Source organism: Moschus berezovskii, chromosome 6 (genome assembly GCF_049115385.1).
Source record: "Moschus berezovskii isolate FMDL1 chromosome 6, NW_MosBer_1.0, whole genome shotgun sequence".
Lineage (NCBI taxonomy): Eukaryota > Metazoa > Chordata > Mammalia > Artiodactyla > Moschidae > Moschus > Moschus berezovskii.
The window spans coordinates 54,588,477-54,604,676 of NC_142465.1; the positions used below are offsets into that span (position 1 = coordinate 54,588,477).

A 16,200-nucleotide genomic window follows, 5' to 3' on the forward strand; every position below is an offset into this window, starting at 1 on the left:
TCCTGGGGAGAAGACGGCTATGAGGAACTTAGTTGAACACCAGGGGGCTTCCCAGGTGGTGCTAGTGGTAAAGAATCCTCCTGCCAGTGCAGGAGGAAAAGGAGACACCAGGTTGATCCCTGGGTTGGGAAGATCCCCTAGAGGAGGAAATGGCAATCCACTCCAGTATTCTTGCCTGGAGAATCCCATGGACAGAGGAGCCCGGTGGGCTACAGTCCATGAGGTTGCAAAGAGTCAGACATGACTGAGCAACTGGGCGCGTGCACACACACATTGACTACCAGAGCTAATATGCGAGGAAGCGGGGAGGGAGAGAAGCCGGTGGCCTGCAAGAAGAATCCCCAGTTAATATTAATGGCAATAAAGAGTTAAAGTAGACCGATCTCCGCCGTCTCATTTCCGGCGGTCGCGCGCTCTTTTCTCGGGACGGTAAAGGCCGTGTAGCGTCGCCGTTACTCTGAGGAGAAAACAGTCGGAGAGAAGCCGGTGGCCTGCAAGAAGAATCCCCAGTTAATATTAATGGCAATAAAGAGTTAAAGTAGACCGATCTCCGCCGTCTCGTTTCCGGCGGTCGCGCGCTCTTTTCTCGGGACGGTAAAGGCCGTGTAGCGTCGCCGTTACTCTGAGGAGAAAACAGTCGGTAGAGGGGTATAAAGATGCAAAGCAATAAGACTTTTAACTTGGAGAAACAAAACCACACTCCAAGGAAGCATCATCAACATCACCATCAGCAGCATCACCAGCAGCAGCAGCAGCAGCCACCGCCTCCACCAATGCCTGCAAATGGGCAGCAAGCCAGCAGCCAGAATGAAGGCTTGACTATTGACCCGAAGAATTTTAGGAAACCAGGAGAGAAGACCTTCACCCAGCGTAGCCGGCTCTTTGTGGGCAATCTTCCTCCTGACATCACTGAGGAGGAAATGAGGAAACTGTTTGAGAAATATGGGAAGGCAGGCGACGTCTTCATTCATAAGGACAAGGGCTTTGGCTTTATCCGCTTGGAAACACGAACCTTAGCGGAGATTGCCAAAGTAGAACTGGACAACATGCCACTCCGTGGAAAGCAGCTGCGTGTGCGCTTTGCCTGCCATAGTGCATCCCTTACAGTCCGAAACCTTCCTCAGTATGTGTCCAATGAACTGCTGGAGGAAGCCTTTTCTGTGTTCGGCCAGGTGGAGAGGGCTGTAGTCATTGTGGATGATCGAGGCAGGCCCTCAGGAAAAGGCATTGTTGAATTCTCAGGGAAGCCAGCTGCTCGGAAAGCTCTGGACAGATGCAGTGAAGGCTCCTTCCTGCTAACCACATTTCCTCGACCTGTGACTGTGGAGCCCATGGACCAGTTAGATGATGAAGAGGGACTCCCAGAGAAGCTGGTTATAAAGAACCAGCAATTTCACAAAGAGAGAGAACAGCCACCCAGATTTGCACAGCCTGGCTCCTTCGAGGATGAGTATGCCATGTGCTGGAAGGCTGAGATGGAAAAGCAGCAGCAGGACCAAGTGGACCGCAACATCAAGGAAGCTCGTGAGAAGCTGGAGATGGAGATGGAGGCTGCTCGCCATGAGCACCAGGTCATGCTAATGAGGCAGGATTTGATGAGGCGTCAAGAAGAACTTCGGAGGATGGAAGAGCTGCACAATCAAGAAGTGCAAAAACGAAAGCAGCTGGAGCTCAGGCAGGAGGAGGAGCGCAGGCGCCGTGAGGAAGAGATGCGGCGGCAGCAAGAAGAAATGATGCGACGGCAGCAGGAAGGATTCAAGGGAACCTTCCCCGATGCGAGAGAGCAAGAGATAAGGATGGGTCAGATGGCTATGGGAGGTGCTATGGGCATAAACAACAGAGGTGCCATGCCCCCTGCTCCTGTGCCAGCTGGTACCCCAGTTCCTCCAGGACCAGCCACTATGATGCCAGATGGAACCTTGTGATTGACCCCACCAACAACTGAACGCTTTGGCCAAGCTGCTACAATGGAAGGAATTGGGGCAATTGCAGCTCCTGCATTCAACCGTGCAGCTCCTGGAGCTGAATTTGCTCCAAACAAGTGTCGCCGATACTAATAAAATTGCAGTGTCTAGTTTCCCAAAACCCTTAAAAGAAGGACCCTTTTTGGACTAGCCGAATTCTACTCTGGAAAAGTGTTAGGGATTCCTCCCAATAGTTTAGGTCTTCCCTGCCTGTAGTACTCTAAGGGAGTATGTTGGAGGCAGAGGGTAAGAGAGGGGTGATATTTAACAAATCAGTTCTATGTGGTATATCCTTTCATTAATCAGTTCTGTGTGGTGCATTCCTAAAATCTCATGTGATTGTTGAGAGCCTGCGAGGGCCGGGAAACCATGGCAAAATGGATTCAGTTAGAGCCCCCATTAATCTTAATCATTCCACTCTTTGTCCACCCTGTTCTATTTGCTTTCTTGTTCTTAACACCACCCCCCCCACCCCGGAGATCCTGCCACATATATCACAAAAACCAAACATCCCCCAATGACCTTGGCCCCACTATTCCATTCACTCCCAGGTGGGAATTCAGGCACATGTCCACAGAGGTCACAGACAACATACATACAGTTCTGTTATGTCCCATATATTACCCTTTCATGTCCCAAGGAAGACATTTTCTCTTAGAGATTTTCATTTAGTGTATCTTTAAAAAATCTTGTGTTAAACTTTCCTCCATCTTTTTCTTGGGTGAGGACAACCCAGAAATGGCCCTTTTGTGTCTGTGATGTTGCCATTCACAGCTTTTCTTGATAGGCCTAGTACAATCTTGAGAACAGGGTTGCTGTATGCTGACTGTCAGACAGTAGCTCTTAGCTTTGCCTATGTTAGGTAGTTATGCTGTGCATTTTTTATTGGTGTACCATGTTTGATTTGTCCCTAATAACTTTGAAGTTTTTCTGAGAAATGAAGTAATGCAACATCAACTTATTAAAATACATTTTAAGCCTTTAAAAAAAAAAAAGAGTTAAAGTAAAAGTGCTGAATCCAAATTTCTGCTGTCTGTCTTGAGGGGAAGGGGTGGTCAGAAAGAGGATGTCAAAATAGGGGAATAGGAAGAGCTCTGTTTGTTTTGTTTCCTGGGGCTGGGGGGGAGGGGCCCTTCCTGAGGGCTCTGCCAGGAAGTCATCCTTTCTGCCTGAGAAACTGGGAAGCCGATCAGTGGTCCACCCATGTCACTGCACAGTCACGGGAGGTTAGAGGCAGCCTGCCTAGGAAATAGCGCTCACTGACTGGGTAGGAGGAGAGCAGCCTGAGGGCAGGTGAAGGAGCTGGGGTTACTTTGTGGTCACCCACCTAGCACCTGGGCTCCTGCCCTGCTCCACAACTATGGCTGCTCTTGGGTTCTTTCATGAGTATCATGGGATGCTGGTAACACTAGTCCTCAAACTCTTTTCAGGTGGGCTGTTCCTTCCATGTACTCCTAAAGGCAGCCACTGTCTTCACCTGCTTAGTCTGGTTGTATGTTTGTGAGAAGAGCCACAGTTGTTTCCCCAGTGGAGCTTCCACACCCATTGCTGCTCCTGTGACTCTACTCTGTGCTGGAGGGGCAGAAGCACAGGGCAGAAAACACAAGGCCCTGGCTTTAAACGCCAACTCTGCCACTTCCTACTTCCTATTGGCAATCTTGGCACATCACTTAGTTTTCTGAGACTCAGTTTCCTCAACTGTAAAATGGGAATAATAGCACCTTCCTGGAAAGTGTTGGGAGACCCAAGGTGACGTGAGCCCCCAGCACATCACTGACTATTATAAAATGAGAAAAACGCTTATTACCACTCATATATTCCTTTATGCATGTGTGTGCTCAGTCATGTCCAACTCTGTGTGCCCCATGGACTGTAGCCCATCAGGCTCCTAGGTCCGTGTGATTTCCCAAATAAGAATACTGGAGTGGATTCCACTTTCTTCTCCAGGGGATCTTCCTGACCAGGGATCGAACCTGCCTCTCCTGCGTCTCTTGCACTGGCAAGCAGATTCTTTACAACTAGTGCCACTTCTGTTCCGTTCCGTCGCTCAGTCGTGTCCAACTCCATGCGACCCCGTGGACTGTAGCCTACCAGGCTTGTCCGTCCATGGGATTCTCCAGGCAAGAATACTGGAGTGGGTTACCGTTTCCTTCTCCAGGAGATCTTCCCGACCCAGGGATCGAACCCGGGTCTCCCGCATTGGAGGCAGACTTAGGAAGCCCCAAATTAGCTGAGCTCAATTCTAACACCTGATGTGTATACCAACATCCAACTGATAGAGGCTTACAGATCTTCACCTATACTACATTAACTTCCAGTGGTGATACCTTTAATAAACCATAATTTAATATACATTCTGGAACTTTGTTTTTGAAAGTAGATTTTTGTAAATGTATTCATCTCATACATTTCATAGATTTTCTCCTTATGGCTTCTTATACCAACCATGTGCTGCTAGTACCTAAAAAAAATTGCCTAAATGTTGGCCTAGATCTCTCTGTATACCCCACAGGCATCTGCATTTTTTATATTGTCAGGCAACGCAGATGCAACATATTCCAAACCAATCATCTCTACCTACCTCCAGTCCCCACAAATCTGTTCCTCTTCTCTTTCTTATACCCCGAGAGGCACTATAGAATAGCTGCTGAAAGTGTGAGCTCAGGAGCCAGTCAGCCTTACATGGGTTTAAATCCTGGCTCTTATTACTTACAGGCTATAGAATCTCGGGAAAATTATTTAACTTCCCTTTGCCTCAGTTTCTACCACTGTGAAATGGAGAAATAGTATGAATCGGATAAGAATTAACATGCTAATACATATATACACTCATGTTCCTGGCACATAGCTCACAGTTTAATGAATGTTAATTATTATTACTATTAATTCACTCTGTGGGATATGATTAAAGACTTTTCTTTGATGGCAGAGACCATGTATTTCTTATTCACCTTTGTATTATTAATTTCAGCACTGAACACTGCACATATTCCATGCTCAATTCATTTTTTTTAAACTGAGAATAAAACTTCTGCAGCTTATTGTAAATTATTATGACACTGTCAATTACTTTGTTGAAGGGACAACCATATACACGGAAACAAGTTTCCAGGAAAAAAAAAAATTGCTTCTCATGGAGCACTGGCATGCTTCCTTCCACCAGATGAGAGATGATCAATTCACTGTGCCTCCCTTTCTGAAACATTCAGGAAGCACAGAACTAAAAAATCTGGGACTCATTTGCAGTAACTAGATTTAGTCTAGATTTCCTGGTACCTATAATCTCCCAGTTACTTTGCAGGGCTCCTTTTCTTCTTATTTTAATGTTTTTATTGGAGCTTGCTAAAATAATTTTTGGATGTATTCATTCATTAAAAAACAAATCTATCTGTCCAGCTATCTTATGAGCACTTTTACATGTCAGGCATTGTGCTAAAAACAAAACAAATGGGCGAACAATGGAAAGAGTGCGTGCTGGGAGGCGGCACTAAGAGAAAGAACAGATGGAAGGCAGTGCGGAGCAGCATAGAGGAGGGGAGCGAGGACAGGCTTACAGGAGAAGGAGAGCCCACAAGCAAAGTGCCCAGCAACGCTCAGCGGCAAGCTTCCAGGGACGGTAATGATGGTTCATTGAGATGTCTGCTCAAGCAGTTAGGGAGTAACCATGACACTCACTGCGAAGTGGGAAAAGGGCTTCTGAAGACCCAGCCCAGTTGACCCTCACCGGCAAAATCACCATGGCCTAATTAGGAATGAAAAAGAACTATAGCACCTGGCCAGAAATCTGAAGCAAAGAACAGAAAAAAACGCTCCCTTAAAATAACAAAACATTGGCTGGCACTTTGAGGGTATATCTGTACATAGATTTTTTTTTTCCAGTAGTAAATTTTTTTTTTTTTTACAGTACTGCATGATCCATGGTTGCTTGATACAGAGGTTTAGTTCAGTCGCTCAGTCATGTCCAACTCTTTGCAATCCCATGGATTACAGCACACCAGGTTTCCCACAGTTCAGTTCAGTTCATGGGCTCAGTCGTGTCCGACTCTTGGCGACCCCACGAATCCCAGCACCGCCAGGCCTCCCTGTCCATCACCAACTCCCGGAGTTCACCCAAAGTCATGTGCATCGAGTCAGTGATGTCATCCAGCCATCTCATCCTCTTTCGTCCCCTTCTCCTCCTGTCCCCAATCCCTCCCAGCATCAGGGTCTTTTCCAGTGAGTCAACTCTTCGCATTAGGTGGCCAAAGTACTGGAGTTTCAGCTTCAGCATCAGTCCTTCCAATGAACACCCAGGACTGATCTCCTTTAGGATGGACTGGTTGGATCTCCTTGCAGTCCAAGGGACACTCAAGTTTTCTCCAACACCACAGTTCAAAAGCATCAATTCTTTGGCGCTCAGCTTTCTTCACAGTCCAACAGGCTTCCCTATCCATCACCAACTCCCGAAGCTTACTGAAACTCATGTCCATTGAGCCAGTGATGCCATCGAACCATCTCATCCTCTGTCATCCCCTTCTCCTCCTGCCTTCAATCTTTCCCAGCATCAGGGTCTTTTCAAATGAGCCAATTCTTCGCATCAGGTGGCTGAAGTTGCAGCTTCAGCATCAGTCCTTCCAATGAATATTCAAGACTGCTTTCCTTTAGAATAGACTGGTTGGATCTCCTTGCAGTCTAAGGATTCTCAAGAGTTTTCTCCAACACCACAGATCAAAAGTATCAATTCTTCACACAGAGTCTGACACGACTGAAGTGACTTAGCAGCAGCAGCAGCTTTCTTTATAGTCGAACTCTCACATCCATACATGACTACTGGAAAAACCATAGCTTTCACTAGATGGACCTTTGTTGGCAAAGTAACGTCTCTGCTTTTTAATATGCTGTCTAGGTTGGTCATAGCTTTTCTTCCAAGGAGCAAGCATCTTTTAATTTCACGGCTGTAGTCACCATCTGCAGTGATTTTGGAGCCACCAAAAATAAAGTCTGATACTGTTTCCACTGTTTCCCCATCTATTTCCCATGAAGTGATGGGACCGGATGCCATGATCCTAGTTTTCTGAATGTTGAGTTTTAAGCCAACTTTTTCACTTTCCTCTTTCACTTTCATCAAGAGGCTCCTTAGTTCTTCTTTGCTTTCTGCCATAAGGGTGGTGTCATCTGCATATCTGAGTTTATTTATATTTCTCCCGGAAATCTTGATTCCAGCTTGTGCTTCATCCAGCCTGGCATTTTGCATGATGTACTCTGCATATAAGTTAAGTAAGCAGGGTGACAACATACAGACTTAATGTACGCCTTTCCCGATTTGGAACCAGTCTGTTGTTCCATGTCCAGTTCTACCTGCTGCTTCTTGACCTGCACACAGATTTCTCAGGGGTCAGGTCAAGTATTTCTCAGGTGGTCTGGTATTCCCATCTCTTGAAGAATTTTCCACAGTTTGTTGTGATCCACACAGTCCAAGGCTTTGGTGTAATCAATAAAGCAGAAGTAGACGTTTCTCTGGAACTCTCTTGCTTTTTCAATGATCCAATGGACGCTGGAAATTTGATCTCTGGTTCCTCTGCCTTTTCTAAATCCAGTTTGAACATCTGGAATTTCACAGTTCATGTACTGTTGAAGTCTGGCTTGGAGAATTTTTAGCATTGCTTTGCTAGCACGTGAGATGAGTGCAATTGTGCAATAGTTTGAGCATTCTTTGGCATTGCCTTTCTTTGCAATTGGAATGAAAACTGACCTTTTCCATTCTTGTGACCACTGCTGAGTTTTCCAAATTTCCTGGCATATTGAGTGCAGCACTTTCACAGCATCATCTTCTAGGATTTGAAATAGCTCAACTCGAATTCCATCACCTCCAATAGCTTTGTTCGTAGTGATGGTTCCTAAGGCCCACATGACTTTGCATTCCAGGATGTCTGGCTCTAGGTGAGAGATCACACCATCATGGCTATCTGGGTCATGAAGATCTTTTTTGTATAGATATTCTGTGTATTCTTGCCACCTCTTCTTAATATCTTCTGCCTCTCTTAGGTCCATACCATTTCTGTCCTTTATTGAGTCCATCTTTGCATGAAATGTTCCCTTGGTATCTCTAATTTTCTTGAAGAGATCGCTAGGCTTTCCCATGCTATTGTTTTCCTGTATTTTTTTGCACTGATCACTGAGGAAGGCTTTCTTATCTCTCCTTGCTGTTCTTTGGAACTCTACAGTCAAATGGGTAAAACTTTCCTTTTCTCCTTTGCCTTTAGCTTCTCTTCTTTTCACAGCTATTTGTAAGGCCACTTCAGACAACCATTTTGCCTTTTTGCATTTCTTTTTCTTGGGGATGGTCTTGATCATTGCCTCTTGTACAATGTCACAAACCTCTGTCCATAGTTCTTCAGGCACTCTAACAGATCTAATCCTTTGAATCTTTTGGTCACTTCCGCTGTATAATCATAAGGGATTTGATTTAGGTCATACCTGAATGATCGAGTGGTTTTCCCTACTTTCTTCAATTTAAGTCTGAATTTGGCAATAAGGAGCTCATGATCTGAGCCACAGTCAGCTCCTGGTCTTGTTTTTGCTAACTGTATACAGCTTCTCCATCTTTGGCTGCAAATAATATAATCAATCTGATTTTGGTATTGACCACCTGGTGATGTCCATGTGTAGAGTCTTCTCTTGTGTTGTTGGAAGAGGGTTTCTGCTATGACCAGTGAATTCTCTTGACAAAACTCTATTAGCCTTTGCCCTGCTTCATTCTGTACTCCTAGGCTAAATTTGCCTATTACTCCAGGTATCTCTTCTTACTTTTTCATTCCAGTACCCTATAATGAAAAGGACATCTTTTTTTGGGGTGTTAATTCTAGAAAGTCTTGTAGGTCTTCACAGAACCATTCAACTTCCGCTTCTTCAGCATTACTGGTCAGAGCATAGACTTGGATTACTGTGATATTGAATGGTTTGCCTCGGAAATGAATAGAGATCATTCTGTCATTTTAAAGACTGCATCCAAGTACTGCATTTCGGACTCTTTTGCTGACTATGATGGCTACTCCATTTCTTCTAAGGGATTCTTGTCAACAGTAGTAGATATAATGGTCATCTGAATTAAATCCACCCATTCCAGTCCATTTTAGTTCGCTGATTCCTAGAATGTCTACGTTCACTCTTGCCATCTCCTGTTTGACCACTTCCAATTTACCTTGATTCATGGACCTAACATTCCAGGTTCCTATTCAATATTGCTCTTTACCGCATCGGACTTTACTTCCATCACCAGTCACATCCACAACTGGGTGTTGTTTTTGCTTTGGCTCCGTCTCTTCATTCTTTCTGGAGTTATTTCCCCACTGATCTCCAGTAGCATACTGGACACCTACAGACCTGGGGAGCTCATCTTTCAGTGTCCTATCTTTTTGCTTTTTCATACTGTTCATGGGGGTTCTCAAGGCAAGAATACTGATACAGAGGGCAGGCTATAAATTATACATGGATTTTTAACTGCGCAGAGGGCCAGTGCTCTTAAACCCCTGCCCCTGATATTTAAGAGTCAACTGTATTACTAAATCTTCCAAATAATTTGAGATTACTTACAATAAAAAGCAATTAACATTTAATTTTCAATGATATACTTTATATGTATGTCATGAGTTTGTTTGGAAAGACTATATAAGACATATTGTATATAGTTAGTCTCAAGTATGTCTTCTCTAATTATACAGTAAGGTGACTTTTTGTTGTTCTTGCTTTAGTGTAAATGACAGTCTTGAGTGAGGACTCTTAGAATTCTCTGGTCATTATGTTGATGCCTATAAAAACCTTTTCAGCAAGCCTAATATCAATCCTTTCTCACTTGAGTGTGTTAGGGAGTTGAGAAGTAGAGAGATTTTGCAGAACTGATGGAGTGGGTTGTAAGTGCACAGAGTTGCAGATTCTTTATTCAAAGGAGTTCCCATGGGCTTATTATGAACATGTGCTTATTCTAATTTTATGGACTTCTAATACACTCAGAGATCTGATTTACAAACTGGTAATGGAAGCAGTAAGTTAATGGAGGAAAAAGTCAAGAAGCGCCAATACGGAAAGATAACATAGTAATACGTTTCCTAAGAAAAGCAGATAGAAAAGCTCAGAAATCACAGGCAGGTCAGGTCAGTCCATTCAGCAAAATCTGAACTCACTGGCATCTCTAGAGAATAGTTATTGGTCAATTATTTTCAGCAAAACTTAAGATATTATGCAAGAAAATGGCTAATATGCTAGAAAGGGCTTTCCACTTATAGGAGCTAATTCTTTTTCTCTTTTTAAATGAAATATAAGTAAAGTTCTGAAATAAAATTCCAATTATAATTTTAGAGGAACTCACATGCTTCATCCTTATCTATTTAGCTAATTAAGTATAGATACACAGTAAGTTGTAACTTAAGTTACTAGTGGAACTGACCGTCAATGGATCTGCCTTATATTTTTCAACCCTCTCACTCATATCTCCAGTTTAAAAATAATAATTACTTCATTTTTAGCATGGCAATAAGAACTACCTACCACTCCTTTTTAATTCAAACGGGAGGACAAAGGATGATAGTTAATGAGGGCAGATATGCCAAACTGCCCAAGTGCAGACAGTGGGGAAAAAAGGTGTTTGAGGAAAAGAAAGCTGAGTAACTTGATGCGTAGTTATCAAGCATGAACTCGACCTCAAATATCTTACTTACTACACTGAACTTATCATTTACAGACCAGAAACTCTAAATGATATGAAAGCCTCACTGCCATGCAGCAAGCCATGAAGGTTCTGACCGTTTCCAGAGAAAACCCGGAGTGGGAAACAAACCAGCCCCCTGAAGCAAAAAACTGCTGTTCACTGGGTCACAGGCAAGTAGTACAACTGTGGCCAGGATAACAATCGGGTTGCCTCCTTAGGAATCCCCACTCTCCACACTTTTACTGTATAATTGGTTGGGGACACGACATGCTGTCTAAAGCAGGTGCCCTTGTGAGCCTTCATGGTGACTCTTTGAGGCACATTGCCTCCAACTATGAAAATACTGGGATGCATAAGAAGACCACGGAGGCACAAATGACTTCCCTAAACACCGTTTTTAAGCTGCTCCTGTAGTTAGTGGTCAGCGGAACACAGAAGAATACAGTCAAGAACAATTAAATATTCAGCGCACTACCAGAGACGGTGCTCCTTGTGGCCTCTATTTTAAACAAAAAGCGGAGCTTCCAAGTGCAATACTCAACCATCCTGCAAGTGAAGGAAGTATAAACACCACTTCCTTTTTCCTGGCTGACCTCAATTCCAGACACTGACATATGGCTCACCCCGTTCCTCCCTGGACATATAACATTCTGTGGTCATAGTTCTTCTGCTAGGTTTTCGTGGGTTTTTATTTCCAGTAGGGAAACTAGATAAGCAGCTGTCAAGAAGACAAGTTTGATAGACTATCAGGCTGGGCAACAGCAAAAGAAGAGAGCTGGAGAGGAGGACTGAAGCACAGGATAAGTTCAGTAGGAAGACATGGGAGAAAGAAGAAGAAAGTTTTGCTTTCTAAAGCAAAGCTGATCAGGAGTAAAGAGCATCAGGGCTTCCCTGGTGGCTCAGACAGTAAAGAATCTGCCTGCAATGCAGGAGAACTGGTTTCAATCCCGAGGTTGGGAAGATTCCCTGGAGAAAAGAATGGCAAACCCCTCCAGTATTCTTGCCTGGAGAATTCCAAGGATAGAGGAGCCTGGTGGGCCCTACTCCATGGGGTCGCAAAGAGTCAGACTTGATTGAGTGACTAACACTTTCACTTCACTTTCAAAGAGAACACATTCTTTGGAGTTGAGAGTTGCAGGGACTTGGCAGAGTTCAATCTTGCCACTTAACTGAAAGGAAATAGAAGTGGAGAGCCATTCAGCTACCTTTGCAGGGTCATGTTGTCAGGCAGTTTACCACAATTAGAGCTTTTCTAACTACTAGCACCCTTGGGAGAGAAATGTTATCTTAACATTGAATCATTATTCTTCTCCTGAGAAACAACATGTTTTTTACTTCATAGTTGTTGTGAATTGTTTAACAGACCAGGTTTCCTTGTTCACTGGAGGAAACCATGGGGAGCCTGGGGCCTGGGGCCTACTCAATCATCAAGCATTCTAGGCAGCATTCTAGGCAGTATGGACATTTTTCTTAACTCATTTCTAATTGCCTTTTTTCCTCCTTTCTTCCAGGTCTTCCATTAAATACCCTTGTTCTCTTGTATTTTATAGGTCCTTGCAAACTCCCTTTTTGTTCTAGAACAACAACAAAAGCATATTATAAATAAATAAGGAATCTGGTATGTATCACAGCATGTGTTCATAATGGAGGAAGGTTGAGTATTACTATTCCACTTTCCATGGCTTCATCAAGAGTCCGAGATCAGTCTTATAACAGGCACTCTCATACTTATTCTCTTATACAGATGACCCTTTCACAGTGCAGGGGTTAGGGCCACCAACCTTCCCAGCAGAGGAAAATCTACCTTTAACTTCCAGTTGGCCCCTGCATCTGCACTTCCTCCACATCTGCAGTTTTGAATCCTCAGATTGTGCAGTTTAAACCAGGGGTTCCCAACCTAGGAACCACACCTCAACAGCTGGAGGTGAGCGGCAGGCAAGTGAGCCAAGCTTCATCTGTATTTATAGCCTCTCTCCATCACTCGCATTACTGCCTGAGCTCAGCCTTCTGCCAGATCAGTGGCAGCAATAGATTCTCACAGGAGAGTAAACCCTACTATGAACTGCACATGCAAGGGATCTAGACTGCATTCTCCTTACGAGAATCATCTTGAAGCCATCCCCTCCCCACCACTGTCCGTGAAAATACTGCCTTCCACAAAACAGGTCCCTGGTGCCAAAAAGGTTGGGGACCGGTGGTATAAAGTATTGGAAAAATCCATGTATAAGTGAACTTGCACAGTTTAAATCCATATTGTTCAATCATCAAATGTAATTTCTCCGGAGTAAGAATTGTTGGTATACTTACTGAAAACTCAGCTCCTATTTTTATATACATATATTTAAAGTTTATCACATTTTACTTGGATTAAATTGAGAAGTACATTAGCAAACTTGATGCCTTTTAAGGCACATTTTCACTCAAATTAAAGACATCAGGCTGAAAAGAAAATAAAACACATTTCTAAAGGAATCTCACAAATAGTATCAGAAGGTGCCAATGTGTTGAAAATTACTGTTTTGCTCCACTTCCATACATTCACAAATAGATCATAATATACACTGAAGGACAGGGAAGCCTGGCGTGTTGCAGTCCACAGGGTCACAAAGAGTCGGACACAACTGAGCGACTGAACAACAATATACCACCTTCCATCTATTCAGTTACCTGGGGCATCATTTTCATTTGGACAATATCACCAGGGAAGGAAAAATAAGACAGAATAAATAAAGTAACCAAGTATTCTCTCCACCGTTGCTTGGGACTGCATATGAGAGTCTCTCTCAGGCTTCAGGACACAAGTAACCAAAGATTAAGAACACATTATAGCTCACCAGTAACAGGCGACTGGTGAACACAACCAGACATCCTGCCAAGCCTGGATGATTCCACCAAGGAGCATGGCATTTGTTCTTCTATACCTACAAGGGCTCTAAAAAGGCCCCACATTATCTATGTGGTTTGAGTAGAAGTAAACGTGAGCTGACTAAAACGTAAGAATTTAGCAGCAGAGGAGGCACCAGGCCAGGTTTAGACATGTAAACACTTATTAAAGGCCAGGCCTCCACGAGGCCCTGCAGCTCCCACCGCTCATCTCCTGTGCATCTCCACTGGTCTGGTTCCTTTAAGAAGTCTGTCTTCCAGGAAATATGGAGAACAGTGGAGAGATTCCTTAAAAAACTGGGAATAGAACTGCCATATGACCCAGCAATCCCACTGCTGGGCATATACCCCTAGGAAACCAGAATTCAAAGAGACATGTGTACCCCAATGTTCACTGCAGCACTATTTACAATAGCTAGGACACGGAAGCAATCTAGATGCCATCGACAGATGGATGGATAAGGAAGTTGTGGTACATATACACAATGGAATATTACTCAGCCATAAAAAGGAATACATTTGCGTCAGTTCTAATAAGGTGGATGAACCTGGAGCCTATTATACAGACTGAAGTAAGTCAGAAAGAGAAAGACAAATACTGTATATTAACGCATATATATGGAATTTAGAAAGATCCTACATGCATGACAGCAAAGGAGATGCAAACGTAAAGAACAGCCTTTTGGACTCAGTGGGAGAAGGTGAGGGTGAAATGATTTAAGAGAATAGCATTGAAATATATACATTACCATATATAAAACAGGTGACCAGTCCAAGTTTGATGCATAAAGCAGGGCACCAAAAGCTGGTGCTCTGGGACAACCCAGAGGGATGGGGTGGGGAGGAAGGTGGGAGGGGGGATTCAGGATACGGGGACACATGAATACGTATATACGTATTCACACTGATGTATGGCAAAAACCATCACAATATTGTAAAGTAATTATCCTCCAATTAAATAAATAATTAAAAAAAGAAGGCTGCCTTTCCAGATCACATGGCTAGTTTTTGGTCCTCCTGGTGCACTCATCTCATTAGAGCATGCCCAGCATCTCTTTCTGGAGACTGTTATACACTGCCCAGTTCACATGTGTGTGTGCTGTATGCTAATGTGTAAAATACTCATCTTACTTTTTGGCTGACCTGGTAATCCAGGGCAGCCTGCTGCTGTGTGGGGAGCATTGGAGACTCCAAGCTAAATCGTGCCAAGGGTGCCTCTGGAACTAGTGTACTGCTTCTACACACTGTGAAGGGGTATTTAATACCAGGCGAAACTGAGGCTGCTGGTATGGGTGAAAAAAAAAGAAACAGTATTGTTTTCCACTTTGCACTCACTTTACTAGTTATTAGTGAGGAAGAACAGTTCTAGACAATCTCCTGGCTGTTCCTATAGTACATTACATCTCTCATTAAGAATTACTGTTATTATGCTTGCAACCAAAAGATGCTTAAATACAATCATAGAGAGAATTTAAGTATTAATCAAGCAATTTGTTATGCAAAATTGGGGAGACAGCAAACCATTTTCAAGAATCTTTGTAAAGGGATAAATTGCTAATAAACCCTATGAAAAATTAAAAAAAGAAGCTACAAGTTCCTATCTATTGTTCTATGTTAAAAGTCCAGTACACAGAGAAATCGAAACATCAGTGTTTTCCTCTCTTGGTCTTAAGGGAAGTCAGTCTTCAAAGAGGATATCAAACTATCCAAATTCAGTATCGTTGATTTAATTAATCTACTATAAGGGGCCCAGATGTCACATGTAACTTTGATTTGAACTAAGCAATTCATAAAATAGTAATAAATTGCAGGTATGGATACTTCTAAAACTACCCATATCCCCAAAGAGCATTCTTGATGGTTTCTAGATTTTCTTCAAGTTCTACAGCAAATTATACATAAAACTGCATGCAACAACTTAGAAATTGTCACCAAAAAGACTTAAAAAATATTTTTATTGATTTATTCACTTGTCTGCATTGGGTCTTAGTTACAGCATATGGGATCTACTTCCCCAATCAGGGGTTGAACTCAGGCCCCCTGCATTGGGAGCCCAGAGTCCTAGCTACTGGACCACTAGAAAGTCCTCCTCTCTTTTTGGGTTCTACAAGATTCTGCTATCATCAATATCACAGTTTTTTCAACTATAAAAAAGATGATCAACTAGAACTTTATTAAACCAGATTATCATAACAATTAATAATTAACATAAATGTTTTACAGGTTTAAAAAAGTACATCATATGCATAAAGCTAAAATTCTTATCTATTGCATCCAATCACAACTGCCTCTCTCTAAAACAAAAAAGAGATTATCAGTCACTTTTATCCTTATAATGTATTTGCTTTTGGGTGTTTTTCTCTATAAATAATGCAGAAAAAAATTCTTAAAGAAATTTACTCTTTGGCCTGCAATCCTTAGGTCCCCAAAGTCTAGTACCAACTTAACTTCTAGATCCAGGAATCACTAAGCACCAACACGCAACACCCACTCAAGTCAATACAAGACTTTATGAGCCAAATACTGAGCACATTCTCATTCTTCACTAATTGTCTTTTCCTTCCCCTCCTGCACTTTAAATTCCTGGCTTCTAGAACACTGCTTGGTGCAGAGCAGGCATTCAATCCATAGCTAATGGATTATAAGCACCACATCTCTTACTCACATGAA

General features: G+C 43.0%; 1 protein-coding gene and 1 pseudogene across 1 annotated transcript in view; one reads left to right on the plus strand and one right to left on the minus strand.

Annotated features, from left to right (window-relative positions):
• The window catches only part of SRGAP1 (SLIT-ROBO Rho GTPase activating protein 1), a 327,863-nt gene that overhangs the window by 216,852 nt on the left and 94,811 nt on the right, over nucleotides 1-16,200 (minus strand). The window lies entirely within an intron of this gene.
• On the plus strand, nucleotides 551-2,182 carry LOC129536621 (non-POU domain-containing octamer-binding protein pseudogene; annotated as a pseudogene).